The sequence below is a fragment of the Palaemon carinicauda genome, chromosome 22 (assembly GCF_036898095.1).
Source record: "Palaemon carinicauda isolate YSFRI2023 chromosome 22, ASM3689809v2, whole genome shotgun sequence".
Taxonomy (NCBI): Eukaryota; Metazoa; Arthropoda; class Malacostraca; order Decapoda; family Palaemonidae; genus Palaemon; species Palaemon carinicauda.
Window position 1 is genome coordinate 60,358,660 of NC_090746.1, and position 17,500 is coordinate 60,376,159.

The window sequence follows — 17,500 nt, forward strand, 5'->3', positions numbered from 1 at the left end:
TATTAAACTCTAACAATCTTTCAATCCATCTCGCTTGTCGAGAGGTCAAATCTCCATTGTAAAAGAGGTCACATAAAGGGCGATGATCACTTTGCAACTCAATCGACTGACCTAATAAAAAGAACCGATGCCTCTCTAGAACCCAAAGAATAGCCAAAGCCTCTCAATTGAATGTACTATAACTCTTTTCTGCCCCTTTTAATGCCCTGGAAACAAAACAAATGGGTCGCTCTCTACCTTTATCATCTCGTTGAGAAACTACGCCACCAATAGCCAAGCCACTTGTATCTATTGTCACTAAAAAGGGCGATCAAATCTAGGATATGCAAGTAAGTCATTGCTCCTTAAGGCAGCTTTCAAATGGTTAAAGGTCCTTTCTTCTTCCACTCCCCAATTTATTACTTTTTGTTTCTTTTAAGCATCTAAGGGTCTCGCTATCTCTCCAAAACCTCTTATGAATTTACGGTAATACCCAGCAAGCCCAAGGATCCCAGCCACTTCATTAGGGGTATGTGTCCTGGGAAAATCTCTAATAGCTTCTACTTTACTGGGGTAGGGTTGGATACCTTTTTGGGTTATTATGTGACTTAAAAATTCGACCTGTTTACAGAAAAATTTGCCCTTTGACAAATTTATTTTCATACCATTACGTCGCAACGCTTCTAAAACCTTACAAATATTATTATTATGTTCCTCAGCTGTTTTCCCTGTAATTATGATATGGTCTAAATAAACAAGAACATTATGGCCAATTAAGGGGGACAAAACCCTCATCACTACTCTCGAGAAATGACTTGGAGTATTTTTAACACCGAAAGGAAGAAAATTAAACTGAAATATTTTATCGTTAGCTATAATGCCGTTTTACATTTACTGTCTTCCTGAAAGGGTATTTGATAGTATCCAGATTTTAAATCAACAGTTGTAAAATATTTACTATCCCGTACCTTCACAAGAAATTCTTCGATCGAGGGCAATGGAAATGCATTATCCGTAGTGACTGCATTCAACTTCCTATAATCAACACAATCTTACCTAGCCATCCTTTTTCCTAACAGCAACAATTGGAGAAGCCCAGGGGGGATTCACTCTCCTCGATTATCCCTTGTTTCTTAATTTACTAATTTCCCTTTCTATCTCTCCCTGGAAATGAATGGGTACCTTATAAGGCCTTGACCTGATCGGCTCAGCCTGCCCAGTTTCAATGCTAAAGGGAAATCGATCAATCCTCCCGGGTGACTCATCTCCAAATGCAATTACATCGGAATAATAATTAACAATGTCACTAACTACAGGTTGATATTCTGACAGACATAGTTTTCGCGCTTGCATAATCAAATTCTGAGTGCGTTCGTCTGTGCGGGCTGGAGTTGTGGCTCCCAACATCCCATTATTAGCAATTTCACATAACTTTAATTCACACACAGAATCACTTCCTAACACAACTCTTTTATTTGACAAATTAAGACCTATAAGATTACATGTCCCCAATTGTCATGGGTTTAACAACGACCTTGGTTCCTTCCAGAAGAGGCTTACACAGGGTCACTGATATGCTGGTAAGTGTCTGGGGAGACAACACTTCTCCTCTCTCAGGTACAGCTGTTACCTTACTTAAATGTCTCTCCATGCCAAAACAAGCACTTACTCTCTCATGACTTTCTATCGGCAAAATGCACCCTCCTGCTTTTACTGTTATTGTACCTCATCCAAAACAATGCATATTTGATTACTAGTTATGAACACAATTCCTAAAATAGCCTCGATTCCTGGAATTCCCAAGGTGGGCAAGACAAAAAAATCACGTGTAAACTTCCCAAATCCAACCTTAAAGTTGACGATCGTTGTATGGTTTATGCGTAGTTTATTTCCTCCTGGCGTGTCAAGGACAATGAATGCCGCTGACTGTAGTGGGTTTGAGGAGAATCTTTTTTTCAATCAGTGAAACGCTGGCTCCTGTGTCGATCAGTGCTCGAATGGATTTATCTGGCAGGTCAATCCTAACTACCAACATTCCTAACCGGCTATTAGGATATATGGGACACGGGCCAATGACCTCGGCTGCAAAACCACAGTTCCCTGGTACTCTCCCTAGTGCTTCGGGGGTGAGGTTAGGGGTACCGATCGTGGTCCCAACCTGCTCTACCACGTCCGTCGTCGTCACTCTCACCGCTGCCTCGGCTGCTGCTTCTGATGTCATGGGGGGAGGGGCATCGATCTCCCTCGCCTTCCCCTTCCTCTGTATCTTTTTCCTTGGATGTTGGGCGGAGGGAGTTGTGCGTGTGCCACAGCCCACCCGTCCGCTCTTGGCGTTTTTTGTTGGGCACTCTCGAGATAGATGACAGTAGACCTGACAAGTGTAACAGCAGGGGGATCCTTGGGTGGGGTACTCCACTCGTCGGTGCCCCTCTCCCGAGCACTGCCATTATCTGAAGACTTCTCACCTTCTGACTGCGTTTTCCCCTCTCCCGCTTTGGGGGTTGGTGAGTGCATATCATGGCTGCCAACTTCTTGGAATCGGGCCAGTTATTCCCAGTCACTTTTTCCTCTGGCACTGTCTAAAATGTTTTGTGTCGTGCTCACTACGTCTGGTAACAAGCGATTGTCATCGAACAAATAACCACATAATTACGGGTTTACTAATCTGCGAATGTTTATGGGCAATTGCTTTTTTATCACCTTCTGCAAGATTGGCACTCCGGGTAGCAAACGAATCACAATCCCGAAAAATGCGAGTTGCAAAAATAAGAACGGATTCACTTTCCCGAATTTTCGGTTTGTAATTTTCTTTTATGTCCCCCCTTCTCGCATCAATTAAATATCGTTTTATTTCAATATAACTTTTTAGACTGTCTTGTGGCCAACACATTACCTCCATTGCCAGTGCATTTTTCAGCAATCTAATTACTTGAATAGCTTTTTTTCCTTTCCGACCACCCATATGTGGCGACTTCAAAGTCTCTCAAAAACACTTCGATCGATTGAAACCCTTCATTTGGCCACTGATCATCAAAAGGCCTAACACTTGCCTGGAGTTTTGGCAGTTTCCGAACTACGATGTTATCTTCACTCAACTGTGCATGTGTACTTTCACTTATGTGCGTTTGTACTTCATTTATGTACGTCGGATATGCTGTGGTTGCGCGCCGCTCCTCTTCTCGTTCAACCAAGAATCTCTTCATTAATTCTGCTAGGTCATTTAACCTATGTTCTAAGTCCTTTGTTTGAAGATCCTGTCTATATTCTTCCTCGGCCTCGCTATATCCAACTGCTCCTTCGTTCTCATCTCCCGCAGCAGCAGCATCTGCTATGATAGTCCTTGTGTATCTAGGCATCTTGAACTTTTATTTTACCGGCTCAAAGAACAACTTCACTCACAGCATACACAAACAGACGTATTTTTACACCTGACACCAATATGTCCCATGTCAATGGATAATGAGACATCAGAACATGGTTTTTTTTTACTTTATTACAAAAGGTTCGTGAATACACTGTGTACAGCTAACACTCTCAGGTGAGCGCCTTGTCTAAGAGAACGCTCAAAGGTTACTAACTCCCCTCGCAAGCAAGATGACATCTTGTTACAACAACATACTGAATAGTTAGGTTTTGTGGAATTCTCATGATTATAATTTTTTTTACCTTGTCGTACAACACATATCTTCATACAAGGATTAGGACATATATATATATATATATATATATATATATATATATATATATATATATATATATACATATATATATATATATATATATATATAAATTATATATACACACACAAACACACACTGGGGTCACACTTCTATCTTATTTCTCTCCCTCTTGCTTTTTAAAGTTTTTACAGTTTATATATGAAAGACTTATTTTAATGTTGTTACTGTTCTTAAATCATTTTATTCAAATCCTTATTTCATTTCCTCACTGGGCTATTTTCCCTGTTGGAACCCTTAAGCTTACAGCATCTTGCTTTTCCAATTAGGGTTGTAGCTTAGCAAGTGATAATAATAATGTATATAGCACTCGAGGCCCTCTCCATCAATCTCGTACCAGGGAGCAAGGTTAAAAGTATTCTTTTAACCCTGCCAGGGAGGGCCAGGCAATGGTTCTTGAAGATTCAGAAGGCAGACCTATAGGCTCCCCAAAACTGCCCATCCCTAGGCCACAAGGATGATGATGTTACAGACACTATTGCTTGATCTTGTCTTGAACTACCATCTAACCGATTGCCAGCCAGAAACATTTCCAATAGGCTACCACATAAGGAAATAAACAGGCAAGAGGAGTTGATGAATAGGAAAAAAAATTAAAGTTTTAACATGACAGGGAAGCAGAAGAGATGATTAAAAATAAAATAAAAACCTCATGAAAGGGAAGTTTCCCACAGGTTTAAATTCCATAGTAATCAACAGTTACCAATGTAGATCTCGACAGTATGTGGAACTGAGGAGTACATCCCCTTCCTTGGTGTTATCCTTCATATATATATATATATATATATATATATATATATATATATATATATATATATATATATTTTTGGGCTCAAGCCATGTCGTCCTGATGGAAGTTCCTATAGGGTAGCTTCCTAGGGTATATTACAACTACAGCGATATTCCCAGAGAATTTACCTTAAGGTACCAGAATTCTAACTCCTGGAGCGAATATCCCTCGTGAAAGGGATATCGCGACATATCAGAGGACGTATTCTTGACACGCCACATGGCAATCTGCACCCCGCACAGAGATTTCGTCTCGCAGGGGGCAATTGGCAAGAAACGAATTCGGGAAAGAAAAAGGGGGAGCCGCTCCCAAGGCTCCCTATCTCCCGTTTCGTAAGCGTGCCTGGCGCCAATCCTGGCGCCATCTGTATTCCTTTTTGCGTAGCTTAACAACTCGGTGTTTTTTCCTGTGTTTCTCGCAAATCTTGGATTTATTCTGCTTTTCATGGCTTCTCCTACTTCGTCGGCCTCTGATAAGTTGAGTACCATGTCTTTTATGTATAAATGTAGGCTCTTGGTAAATTTTTGAGTGATTAATAGGATTAATCTTCGTTACAAGAGCCGTAGCCTACCGGAGACGTCATGGACGCTGTCGCTCGCTAGGTATAAGTTTAGTTAGTCAGAGCGACATTCCCGGTTGTTTTGCTTTAATAAATTTTAGCTATTTAGCATTACATAGGATTTCCTTTCGTGCTTAGTATTATTTTGGCGAAGTATTCGCCATTCTGGCCTACGCTAGGCCATGTAGCCTAGTCGTTTGGTCCTAGTACTTCATGCATGATTTTGGTTTTTCCGAGTGTATTATAATTTTATTGAAGCTTTAGGCTATGTTTTATACATTTAAGATTGTGTGGAATATTTCCAAGATAGTATACGAGTGAGTTTCGGTGATTTAGGTAATCGATTCTCTTGGTGCCTAGGCTAAGTTGCTTATGGAGCCTTAGTATACTTTCTCATACTCCCCGGTTGCTTTCTTTTCTTCGGAGAAGGTATGCAATCCCTTTCCCTCTGTTTAAGCCTTGGGCTTATCCCTAAGTGGTTTATCTGAATTAATTTTCGATAAAACTATACTGGGGTGTTACTGTACCTTCCTGTTCCAGTAAGTCTGGTTCAAAGAGGGACAGAACAACAGAGTTTTTTAGTCTGAGTCTGTGTTTGTCTGGCTTGGGGTAGAGTCTCCCTCGCTGGCCTGACACAGACAAAGGTGGCTTAGCCTCCTTAGGTCACTACCGAAGGTTTCTGTGGATATGATTCCTGCTTTTGTGATCTACCAGACTAGTCCTTGTTGCTGTTCTCGGGGGTGGATAAGTTTCTTTCCCTGGGAGTAGCAACACCTTCCTTGCTTTGGTGCTCTGGGAGCTGGCAAGTATTGCTGGCCTCCCCCCTTGGATCTCCCTTAGGCTAAGATGAGTTTCTTGGCTGCGGGTGATCCGTCACTAAAGCAAGGTTGGTAGGACCCTCTTTTGTCCCTTCCCCCTCTATCTCCGTAATGGCCTAGCCATTACAGTACTGTACGTCATTCTACATCTGGACCTAGAATAGGTTAGGATGTGGAATTGACTCAGTCCCTTGCCGGCCGGCAGAGCTGCCGGCCGGCAAGGGTCTTCTGCTTTGAGTGCTGCCCGGACCTCCCTTGGTCCCTCATCCATGCCGGCCTGCAGAGTCAGACGGCATTGGTCAGGAAGCCTGAATTAGATTCTCCCCTTCCTTATTTGCACTCTTTCGGATTGCCGGGCTTGGAGGTAGTGTACACTCTTATCCCGGCATCCATTCTGTTTTTCTTCTAGTGCTGTACCCGACCCGGCTGCCGGCCTATGAGGCCGGCAGCCGGGCGGTTGTAGTCCTCTGGTTCTTTTGCTGCCGGCTGGCATCGGTCCTGTACCTTTGCCGGCCGGCTAATGTCAGCCCTTGTCTGCCGGTCACCAAGAGTGTGGCAGGCAGCTGGGTACTACCTTGTGTAGCTGCCGGCCAGCAGTCATTGCCGGCCGGCATTGGCTGTTGCCGGCCGGCACTTACTGCCGGCCGGCACATGCATTTGAACCAGCTGTTAAGTAGTATACTTTAAAGCTAGTTATGGTGTGTGCCGGCCAGCAAGTGCCGGCCGGCAAGCGCCGGCCGGCACGTAACCTCCTATACTGTACCAGTATTCTTCAGTATAACATATACTGTAAGAAGAAAACTATAGTATGGGTTTTGGTACAGCACTGTGTGTTCTAACACTTTTGTGTTTTCTTGCACAAGTCCTTTGCTGTTGCCCTACAGATAGGAAAGTGAGTTCTTTCCTGTCTATTATCCAGGATTTTAAAATCATTGCTTAGGTGTGAGCTCCACCTGTTTCCTCTGGAAACTTTGCATTGGTTACTCTAGAAGAGATTAACCATTTGATTTTATTATCTGGAAGGCTGCAGCAATTGGTTGTGAAAGAAACACAAGTGTGTGTCTTTCCTTTCTGAATTGTTATGCTATACTATGCATATCCAGTGATACATAGTTCACTTGATACTCATGGAAATTTCTTCTCTTTACAGAAGGACCCTCCGAAGTGCGGAAGTGTCTTCTGCAACGTCCGCAGCAAGAGCCTCTGCGGACATGAGTTTGGTAGGAGACACGCAGCATGCGCTGTCTCCAAGGGTGATCTCCGGTATTGGGACCCTCAGGTATGTACTGTGTGCATTAATCTAATTACGGAGGCCTTTGATTCCCCTAGGATGGCGGAATCAAGGGATATAGCAAGGGAGAAGCTTCGTACCTGGATAAGGGGCTTCCAGAAGAACACCTCTGGACCTTATCTTCCAAGTGAGAAGATGAGGGCGTATCTTTTCCCTAAGGCATCAGCTGATGCAGTGATTCCCCAGCCTCAAGAGGAGATCCCCCAAGTTCAGATCCAGGTGGATGCTGAAGTCTCGGTCGCTATGCAAGACATCCAGTTAGATGACAGGATGTCTGTCGTGGACGAGCGTCTGGAGGAAGACCTCCTGGCAGAAGCCCAGGGTGAAGTTCAAGCCCCAGACGTTGTAGAGGAAGAGGTCGACGAGGTGTCGACTACTCCGGTTCAGATCCCGGAGCCTATTCCCTCAACATCGGCCGGTCTCCCAGTAGAGCTGGGACAGGCCCTCTCCTCCATTGTTGGAATGATCCAACAGATGCAGAAGGAGAATCAGGAGAAGGCGGCTGCAATGGAACTGCGGATGCAGAGCCTTGCAGAATCACATGGGCCCCAGAAAAGGCTCAATGTGAAAGACCTTCCCTTGTGCTCAGATGCTAAACCATGTGTCTGGCTGAGGAAGGAACCAGCTTCAAAGGAGGAGACAGAGCCGAAGGAGGTCATAGTGATGGACCATACTAAGGCTCAAGCTCTGCTTTCATCCTCGTTGAAAGAGAGGGGCTTCTCTAACTCAAAGGTAGCTGCATTGAGCAAGAAGCTCCCTTCCTTTATGTCCTCTCCTGCTAGAGCCTTCCCCTTTTTACAGAAAGGGTTTGCGGCTGTACTAAAAGCAGTCGAGGCCGACAAGCCTTGCCCCTCCCTGGAGGAGTGTAAACCCTTGTCGCTGGCCCTACCTATGGACCACAAAGACTGGAAGGACGTCCATCTTACGTTCTCAGTTGGGAAGTTGGAGGCTGATATCGCCGGACGTCAGTTCGGCGAGGACCTCCCTAAGCTGTCTGACTTTCTCTTGCAGAGAGAGTTCGAGAAACCTTCTCCAGAAGTGGGGCCTGGCTATCAAAAGAAAATCTTCCCCGGATGAGGGTCCTCAACCAAAGAGGAAGACTATGAGGACTAGGCTACCGTCTCGGCCAGCCAAGCCTTTTAGACAGCAACAGCATCTGCAATTGCCATTGCCTCCAGTGCCCCAGATCGTGGCACAAACCCCGACCACTTTTCAGTGGGTACCCCAGGCCGTGTCGACACAGTCCACGGCATTCACCCCATCGTTCGAAGGGCAGTCTACTTCCTTTCGAGCAAAGCCTAGAGGGGCAGCCAGAGGCTCGTCTGGGCGCCCCTCAAGGGGAAGGGGATTCAGGGGTGGTCGTTGTCAGGGAGGCAAGACCTCGGGACGGCAGTCCAAGTGGGAGGATACCGGTAGGAGGGAGACTTCTGAAATTTCGGGATCGGTGGACCTTCGATCCCTGGGCCCACAGCCTACTCAAGAATGGACTGGGCTGGAGCTGGTACAGCACTCCACCCCCGGGCCTTCGGGTTTTCCAACACTCCACCCCCGTTCTGGAGGAGTACGTTCAAGAACTGTTGGAGAAAAATGTGATCCGAAAGGTGAAGTCCATCAAATTCCAAGGGAGGCTGTTTTGTGTTCCCAAGAAAGACTCGGAAAAGCTCAGAGTCATTCTGGACTTGTCGCCACTCAACAAGTTCATAGTGTATTGCAAATTCAAGATGCTAACACTGCAACACATAAGGACCTTACTGCCCAAGAGGGCATATTCCGTCTCTATAGACTTGTCAGACGCCTATTGGCACATTCCAATCAACCGTCGACTCTCCCCCTACCTAGGGTTCAGGCTACAACGAAGACTATACGCCTTCAGAGCCATGCCATTCGGGCTAAACATAGCCCCAAGGATTTTTACGAAGCTTGCGAGCGTAGCTCTCAAACAATTACGCCTAAAGGGAATTCAGGTAGTAGCCTACCTGGACGACTGGTTGGTGTGGGCAGCATCCGAGACAGAATGCTTGCAAGCTTCCAGTCAAGTGATCCAGTTCCTAGAGTACCTAGGTTTCAAGATCAACAGAAAAAAGTCTCGACTTTCTCCATCTCAAAAGTTCCAGTGGCTGGGAATCCACTGGGACCTTTTGTCACACCGTTTCTCCATCCCGGCAAAGAAAAGGAAGGAGATAGCAGGTTCTGTCAAGAGACTTCTATATTCCGAAAGGATATCAAGACGCGAACAGGAGAGGGTACTGAGCTCTCTCCAGTTTGCTTCGGTGACAGACCCAGTGCTAAGAGCACAGCTAAAGGATGCAACCGGGGTTTGGAGAAGTTATGCATCAAACGTGCGAAGAGATCTGAGAAGACCAGTTCCGCTTCGGCTACGTACTCTTCTCAGGCCTTGGTCCCAAGCCAGACATCTAAAGAAGTCGGTTCTTCTTCAGCCACCTCCCCCGTCGGTGACGATTCACTCAGACGCCTCGAAGGAGGGATGGGGAGGTCACTCTCATCGGAAAAAAGTCCAGGGGACTTGGTCCAAGCTATTCAAGACCTTTCACATAAACTTTCTAGAAGCTATGGCAGTGCTCCTTACCTTGAAGAAAGTTTCCCCGCGTCACTCGATCCACATAAGGTTGGTGATGTTGGCCATCTTCCGATTGGCGGAAAAGAAGAAGTGGTACCTGTCGGCAGTTCACCTTCAAGGAGTCCGCAATGTGACAGCGGACGCTCTATCCAGGATTTATCTGTTCCCTCCTCACAACCTTCTGTTGAGGGTCCTCAACAAACTGAGATCCTTCAAGGGGGTAGCGGCAATAGTAGCCCACAAGTGGCCGAACAGCGTGTGGTTCCCCCTGGCATTGGAACTACAGCTGAAGTTTGTACCGCTACCAGATCCAGTTCTGACCCAGCGAGTCCAGAAGTCGACTGTCTGCGCTTCATTACAGAAAACCCGGACCCTGCAGCTCATGATTTTCTCTCCCTAGCGGTGAGAAAGCGTTTCGGGATTTCGAAAGCCAGCATAGACTTCCTAGAGGAATATAAGTGCAAATCTACTAGAAGGCAATATGAGTCATCTTGGAGAAAATGGGTGGCCTTTGTCAAGGCGAAGAATCCGCAGGAGATCTCGACAGACTTCTGCTTATCTTTCTTCATCCACCTCCATGGTCAAGGATTGGCAGCTAACACGATTTCAGCGTGTAAGTCTGCTTTGACAAGACCCATTCTATATGCCTTCCAGGTCGACCTAGGTAACGAGTTCTTTAATAAAGTTCCGGAAGCCTGCGCTAGGCTCAGACCTTCAGCACCTCCAAAGGCCATTTCATGGTCTTTAGACAAAGTTCTTCATTTCGCTTCTCTGTTGAGCAATGAAGAGTGTGCGTTAAAGGATTTGACACAAAAAGTTATTTTCCTATTTGCACTCGCGTCCGGGGCCAGGGTTAGTGAGATTGTAGCCCTCTCGAGAGAGGCAGGTCGTGTTCAGTTCCTGGATGGGGCCAGTAGAATGCCTAAAGGTCTATCTTCATAGAACTTCAGACTTCAAGGGTGGTCAACTATTCAGGGGAGAAACATCAGGCTCAAATTTATCTCTGAATCAACTCAGAGCGAAAATCACATATTTTATTCGCAGAGCGGATCCTGACAGTACACCCGCAGGTCACGATCCGAGGAAAGTTGCCTCATCCTTAAATTTCTTTAATTGTATGGATTTTGAACATCTCCGTTCATACACTGGCTGGAAGTCTTCCAGAGTGTTCTTTCGCCACTATGCGAAGCAAGTAGAGGAACTAAAGAGATCTGTGGTAGCAGTGGGTCGCGTCGTTAACCCTACTGTTTAACTCTGCGAGGAACAGTGGTTTTAATTGGGACGATTAATTCCACGGTGAGTGTGTAGTTACATACTGTACTACAAACTAAGTGAGGGCACTGAGTTGCCCATGTAGACTGTTCCATTTCCAAAGGTGAACCTAGCATAAGTGCAGACATGTGTGCCGAGCGTTTCTAACGCTAATGTCATTGATTTGTAATACAGACTTTTATGACTTTGATACCTCGGTATCTTAAAAGTGGCATTTAATGTTTTTTCTTTCAGATAAACAAGTTCTGTTTACTATCATACTTATGCTTAAAGTTTTGGGTTATCCTCTTCTTATATATATATATATATATAATTGTGGTTAACCTGTCTGTTTATTGTCTGTCAATGAACTTGTTCTTGAGAACCTTGCGTCTCCTTCACCTGTGTCAATTTATTGGTATAATTGAGCATTCATTCTATGTACCTTATCTGGGATAATTCTAATAGAATTGTTCCTTTATGCAAGCTATGTTGCATTGGTTTATGCTTTCCCTTAACGGGAGGACCCCGTCCCATAAGGGGACGATGGCGGTTTTACTAGTTTCCTCCTATGCGGATATAAACCCTTGTCCAATACAAGTATTGTGCGGAGAACTAGTCGATATTTCATATTGACGCAGTGGTTCTTTACAAACTATGCTTTACTTAATATAGGGCGAGACCACTATATTAGCTTGCCTGGTATTCATACATAGGTATATGTACTCTTCGAGACTTTTCCAGAGTCTAGTAGGACTCTTCCCTGTAGGGGGCAGGAAGCTCTAACATGGTTTATAGTTAGTTGAAAAGATGTATAACGGTAACATCTTAGGTCTCTAGGTCTAGTCGACCGGGAAAAATTACCTCCGGGGAGTACGGCACGTTCTGAGAATCCACAGATACAGTAATGCTCTGGTATACTTCCATCAGAACGACATGGCTTGAGCCCAAAAAACGGATTTTGAGCGAAGCGAAAAATCTATTTTTGGGTGAGATGGCCATGTCGTCCTGATGGACCCGCCCTTGCCTTTCTAAGAAAGGGCTGTAGGACCCCTCCCTACATACAGTATATGTAGCACCTCGTGTACGCTACAAGGAATACAGATGGCGCCAGGATTGGCGCCAGGCACGCTTACGAAACGGGAGATAGGGAGCCTTGGGAGCGGCTCCCCCTTTTTCTTTCCCGAATTCGTTTCTTGCCAATTGCCCCCTGCGAGACGAAATCTCTGTTCGGGGTGCAGATTGCCATGTGGCGTGTCAAGAATACGTCCTCTGATATGTCGCGATATCCCTTTCACGAGGGATATTCGCTCCAGGAGTTAGAATTCTGGTACCTTAAGGTAAATTCTCTGGGAATATCGCCGTAGTTGTAATATACCCTAGGAAGCTACCCTATAGGAACTTCCATCAGGACGACATGGCCATCTCACCCAAAAATAGATTTTTCGCTTCGCTCAAAATCCGTTATATATATATATATATATATATATATATATATATATATATATATATATATATACATATATATAAAATAGAATATTGACAGATTGATTCGAAATGATCGCGAGATTGACTTTGAAATCCACAGGACTAACAAGAATTTGTACGTGTGAGGAAACAAAAGCATATCATTAATAAGTGGAAAAATAGTAATATCAACCATTATAATAATGATAATGATAATTATTATTATCATATGATTATTATTATTGTAAAAAGTACGATCATGGGATGCGGCATTAATCAATTTTGAGGAAAAATTTCAGTTCTACAGAATCTACCTAAAATTTTCATGCAGTAGCCTACTGCTTCTTAATTGAAATTCAATCTTGTATTTGTTCTCCTTGTCATGAATATTTACAAATGGTTTCGTCTCATATATAATAGATTGGACCATAAATCTTAACTCTCTTCAATAGAGAAGTAATTCATCCTTTATTTCTTAGGAGATGGGTCTGTTATGCCCATTAGGATGTTCATTAATGGCAACGAGACAGACACTCCAGTGCAACTACCATAGGAAAACCTTAATGGAAAAAAAAAGTATACAGGAATTTGATTTGTAGGGAAGGAGTGGCGTTTACTTGAGTAGTACAGTAGTACCTATGTGTACTAATTAAGAATATTTTTTATTACAAACACCTATGTTTGTAAAGGATTCGGAATACCTTTAAGAAGGAATGTTAATCCGTTTGAAATAGTTAAAAGAATCAACTAACTTATAAGGAGTAAAAGAGGAATATAAAACTGCTCCTACAGTGGTATTTTTTGGATATTAAAGAGCATTTACAATATTTTTTTTTTGCTTCATCTTTCAAAATTGAAAAATGGTGATTAAAAGAATTGCCGCAAGACCCATGCAACCAGATTCTGCTATTCAATACAAATAAAGACTTATATGGGATGTGATCCATTTAATTAATTTAGTTAGTTGCTTTTCAAAGCAGAAATCTCAATTGAAAACCAAGAGTGGTCATTCAGGATGCTACTTGACTTATAATCCTAATGTACCTTGGAGACGTACTGATCGCTTCTTTATTTGTAATATTTTTGAATTTTAATTGCAAATTTGAATTAATTACACTTGATTCCTATGAATTTTCAGTAGATCAGTTTATCATCCTAGACGGGATAATGAGATTCCTACACCAAACCAGATACTTTCAAAAGTTATTTTCACCAAATTTCTTGCTTGCATTAAAAGCTCAGTGCCAATTACTGAATCATCAGTGAATTTTATATTATCATATATTTAAATATTCAAATTTACATGTAACTATTCTAAACCTGAACCTACACTGCTCTTCCTTTATCACCGTTTCTCAAATTTATCTAACTTTTCAAAAACGAAGAAGGTAATATGGTACAAAAACACATTGAAAGACAAAAGCAATATTAATGGAAGCAATATACAAAATGTAAGAAACGAACATTGAGCCAATGTTCCAATACTGAAAATATGTATGACTGTTGATTGCGAGTGAAAGAAAGAGACGGAAGCTGTCGGGATAAGTATGGATAGAATAAAATAGATTAAATGGTTAACAATTTAGTAATACAAAGAAATGGCAAAAATATGTTACCAAAAGTTAAATAAAAGAGTCGTGTTTTAACGTGCTCCAGTCACGTGAAAACAATGAATGATAATGAGTTAAAGAAACGAACCTAAAATTTCCAGTCCATAACGGAAGGAGTCAAACATGAAGAAAGTACTATAATGTATGAAGCAACTACCGAGCCAACTTTACATTGTAGAAACGAAAAGTGGATACTAAATAGACTTGAAAGAGACGGAATGGAATTTGCTGAATGTGAATTGTAAACAATTACATAACATTTATTACCTAGCTAAATACCTGGTTCATAATAATTAAATTATATCTTATGCATATCATTTAGAAAATACAGTATTGCTGTAACAAATGTGAGTGATCACTTAGACCTCACAATCTCTCCAATTCATTCGAACTTGTTGGTGAGAGAAACGATGCGAAGAGAAAGAATATATTTTTTTTTCTTGAGAATTCTCAATATACAAAAAAAAAGAAAAAAAAAGAAAAAAGAAAAAAAAAATAGCGCCTTTCATGATAGCATTTAATACTACCTAATCATATCCCATAATGTTTGAAAAAAAAAAATAAGCATATTTATTTCAATTTCTCTAGATTTTCTCTGATGCCTTAGGTATTTTATTTAGAAAATACAGTATTGGTCTAATCAAATTGAGTGATCCTTTAGACCTCATAATCTCTCCAATTCATTCCAAATTGTGAGCGAGAGAAACGATGCGAAGAGCTAGAAATATATATATATATATATATATATATATATATATATATATATATATATATATATATATATATATAATAGCGCCTTCATGATAGCATTTAATAATACCTAATCATATCCAATATTATTAGAAAAAAAAATTAAGCATATTTATTTCAATTCCACTATTTTTTTATACGATACTGTATAATATGTAATGAGTCATAAAGATATATTCAAGAAGGAAGCCACAAATTCCTGATATTATAAGACCATTTTATGAAAAAAATAATGTCAGGCGATTAATTCATTTACCAATTATATTCAGAAGAATTATTAAAAAAAAAAAAAGAATCTAAAGGAAGTAAAATTACATATACAGTATGAACAGTTCACTGAATGAGTATGATTAAAGAAAACTAAATGAACACTTACAAGATTTGCTGAAGATGAAAAACTTTTCTCCACGAACGGTTGCTACCTTGCTCCTTTCTAATCGGATAAGGCAAAAACACATTTAATCCCCAGATTTTATTAACCCTTTTCCTGCGTTTCGGCAACGACCATCTAGCTCCTATTAGCCTTTAATCCCAAGTTCAAAAGGTGTTATCTTTTACAAAACCTCTTTCCTCTTCATAAACAATTTCTGAATCAAAGTTTTTTTATGTAGCACGTTCTTCAGATATTGCCGTGAATGAATCACCTTGCAAATTTGGAGAAAGACCGTAAATAGGCGTAAGTGGAAGGACATGTGAAAATCCTTGAAATTTACACCAAATTTCTGCAAGAATGCTCTATCACTTCAGCTTATGAAAGCTTTATTATACTAATTTACAAAAATGGAGACACATAAGACTTGAAAAATTACAACCTAATAAGTTTACCCTCTGTAATATGTAAAATATTTAAAAAGATCATATTAGGAAGAATAGAACGACAGCTGCACTTTCATCAACCAAGGGAACCGGCAGGCTTTAAACGTGGTTATTCAACCAATGACCATATCCATTTAATTGACCAGCTAATGAAAAAAATCGACAGAGTATGACAAACCGCATTGTATGGCATTTATAGACTATGAGAAAGCTTTTTATTCTGTCAAAACTTCAGCATTTATAAAAAACCAAACCAAAGACAAGGGATAGATTAATCTTACGCTAAAACGCGGGCAGATATCTACTGTATATGGGAAGTTCAACAATTCTAAAAGTACATAAAGATGGTGAAAAAATTCCGATTGAGAAAGGAAAGAACCCATCTCTTCTAAATTATTCATAGCGTGCCTTGAAGTTTTTAAGAATTACGATTAGGAAAATGTAGGAATTAATATTAATGGGGAATTCACGACATCAAGATTTGCATGTGACAGTTCCATTCAGCCAATCATGGGAAGAATTGTAAAAGATGATAAGAGATTTTAATAGAAAAAGCTGAAATGTAGGACTGAAAATGAATACGAGTAAGCCTAAAGATAATGTTCAATGAAAATACAGAAAGACAAATAAGGGTTATGGACGAACTTCTAAAGATTGTTAATAAATATACGTACTTAGGAGAGACAGTAAGCGTTTTCCCAGGACATGAGGCCAAAATTTAAGGAAAGATGAGCATGCAATGTAGAGCTTTTGGTAAACAATATGAGATTATGAAAGGTAGAATGCCCCTTTCTCTAAAAAATAGTATCTAACCAGATGGTCCTATCATTTATGCATCAGAAACTAGGAGTCTTACTAAAGTCTTAGAAAATAAGCTAGTTACACCTCAAAGAGCAATGGAAAGAATAATGATGAAAATAACACAGACAGAAAAAAGAGCAACCTGGACACGAGAGCAAACTAAAGTAGAGGATATTCTAATATGTAAAAAATTAATGGACATGGGCAGAATATTATTTACACATAATGAGAATGACTGATAATATATGGACATTAAGAATAAATGAATTGGTCCCTAAATATTGCAAAAGAAGCAGGGAAAGGAAGAGAAGACGATGGATTGATGAACACACGCGTGTGGAAGAACATGTCTGAGGATCTGCCCTGCAGTGGACTAGTTACAGCTGATGATGGTGATAAGCATGTGTATGTATATATGGAGAGAGAGAGAGAGAGAGAGAGAGAGAGAGAGAGAGAGAGAGAGAGAGAGAGAGAGAGAGAGAGAGAGAGAGAGAGAAATATGCACAAAGGATGACACCAAAAATATCAAGCATTCGCATCTTAATTTCAAGAATTTGACTCATTACAGACAATTAAATCCTTTCGCCCTTGGTCCCATTCATTGTGAGGACGGGCGTGAGCGAAAGAACCTCATTAGGAAGGAGTATATAAAGCTCTGGTTGCTCTGTTCGGTGTCCTACTTCTCCATCGGATCTTAACACAGGTAAGAGCTCCTTCTGGTATTGAATTAACAGGAAAAATTACTCTACTTATTCTGGTGAACCTATAAACTGCAAACCAAGTTTTTCAGCATATGTAGAACCTAAAATTTTATCAACTATAAAATTAATTTAAATATCATACCTTGATCATAGAATTTATATTTGTATTATATTTCCCTTTCCACTTGCATATGTACGACAGCTTTTATTTCAGTACTGTAACTCACTTTATACTCTAATGACACAAAGTACAATTGACATCGACACCACAATATTTACGAGTCAGTTTAACTGTCGGAAACAATGTAGCAGTTTCCGGTAACTTCCATTTGTTGATATGAATAGTAATTAA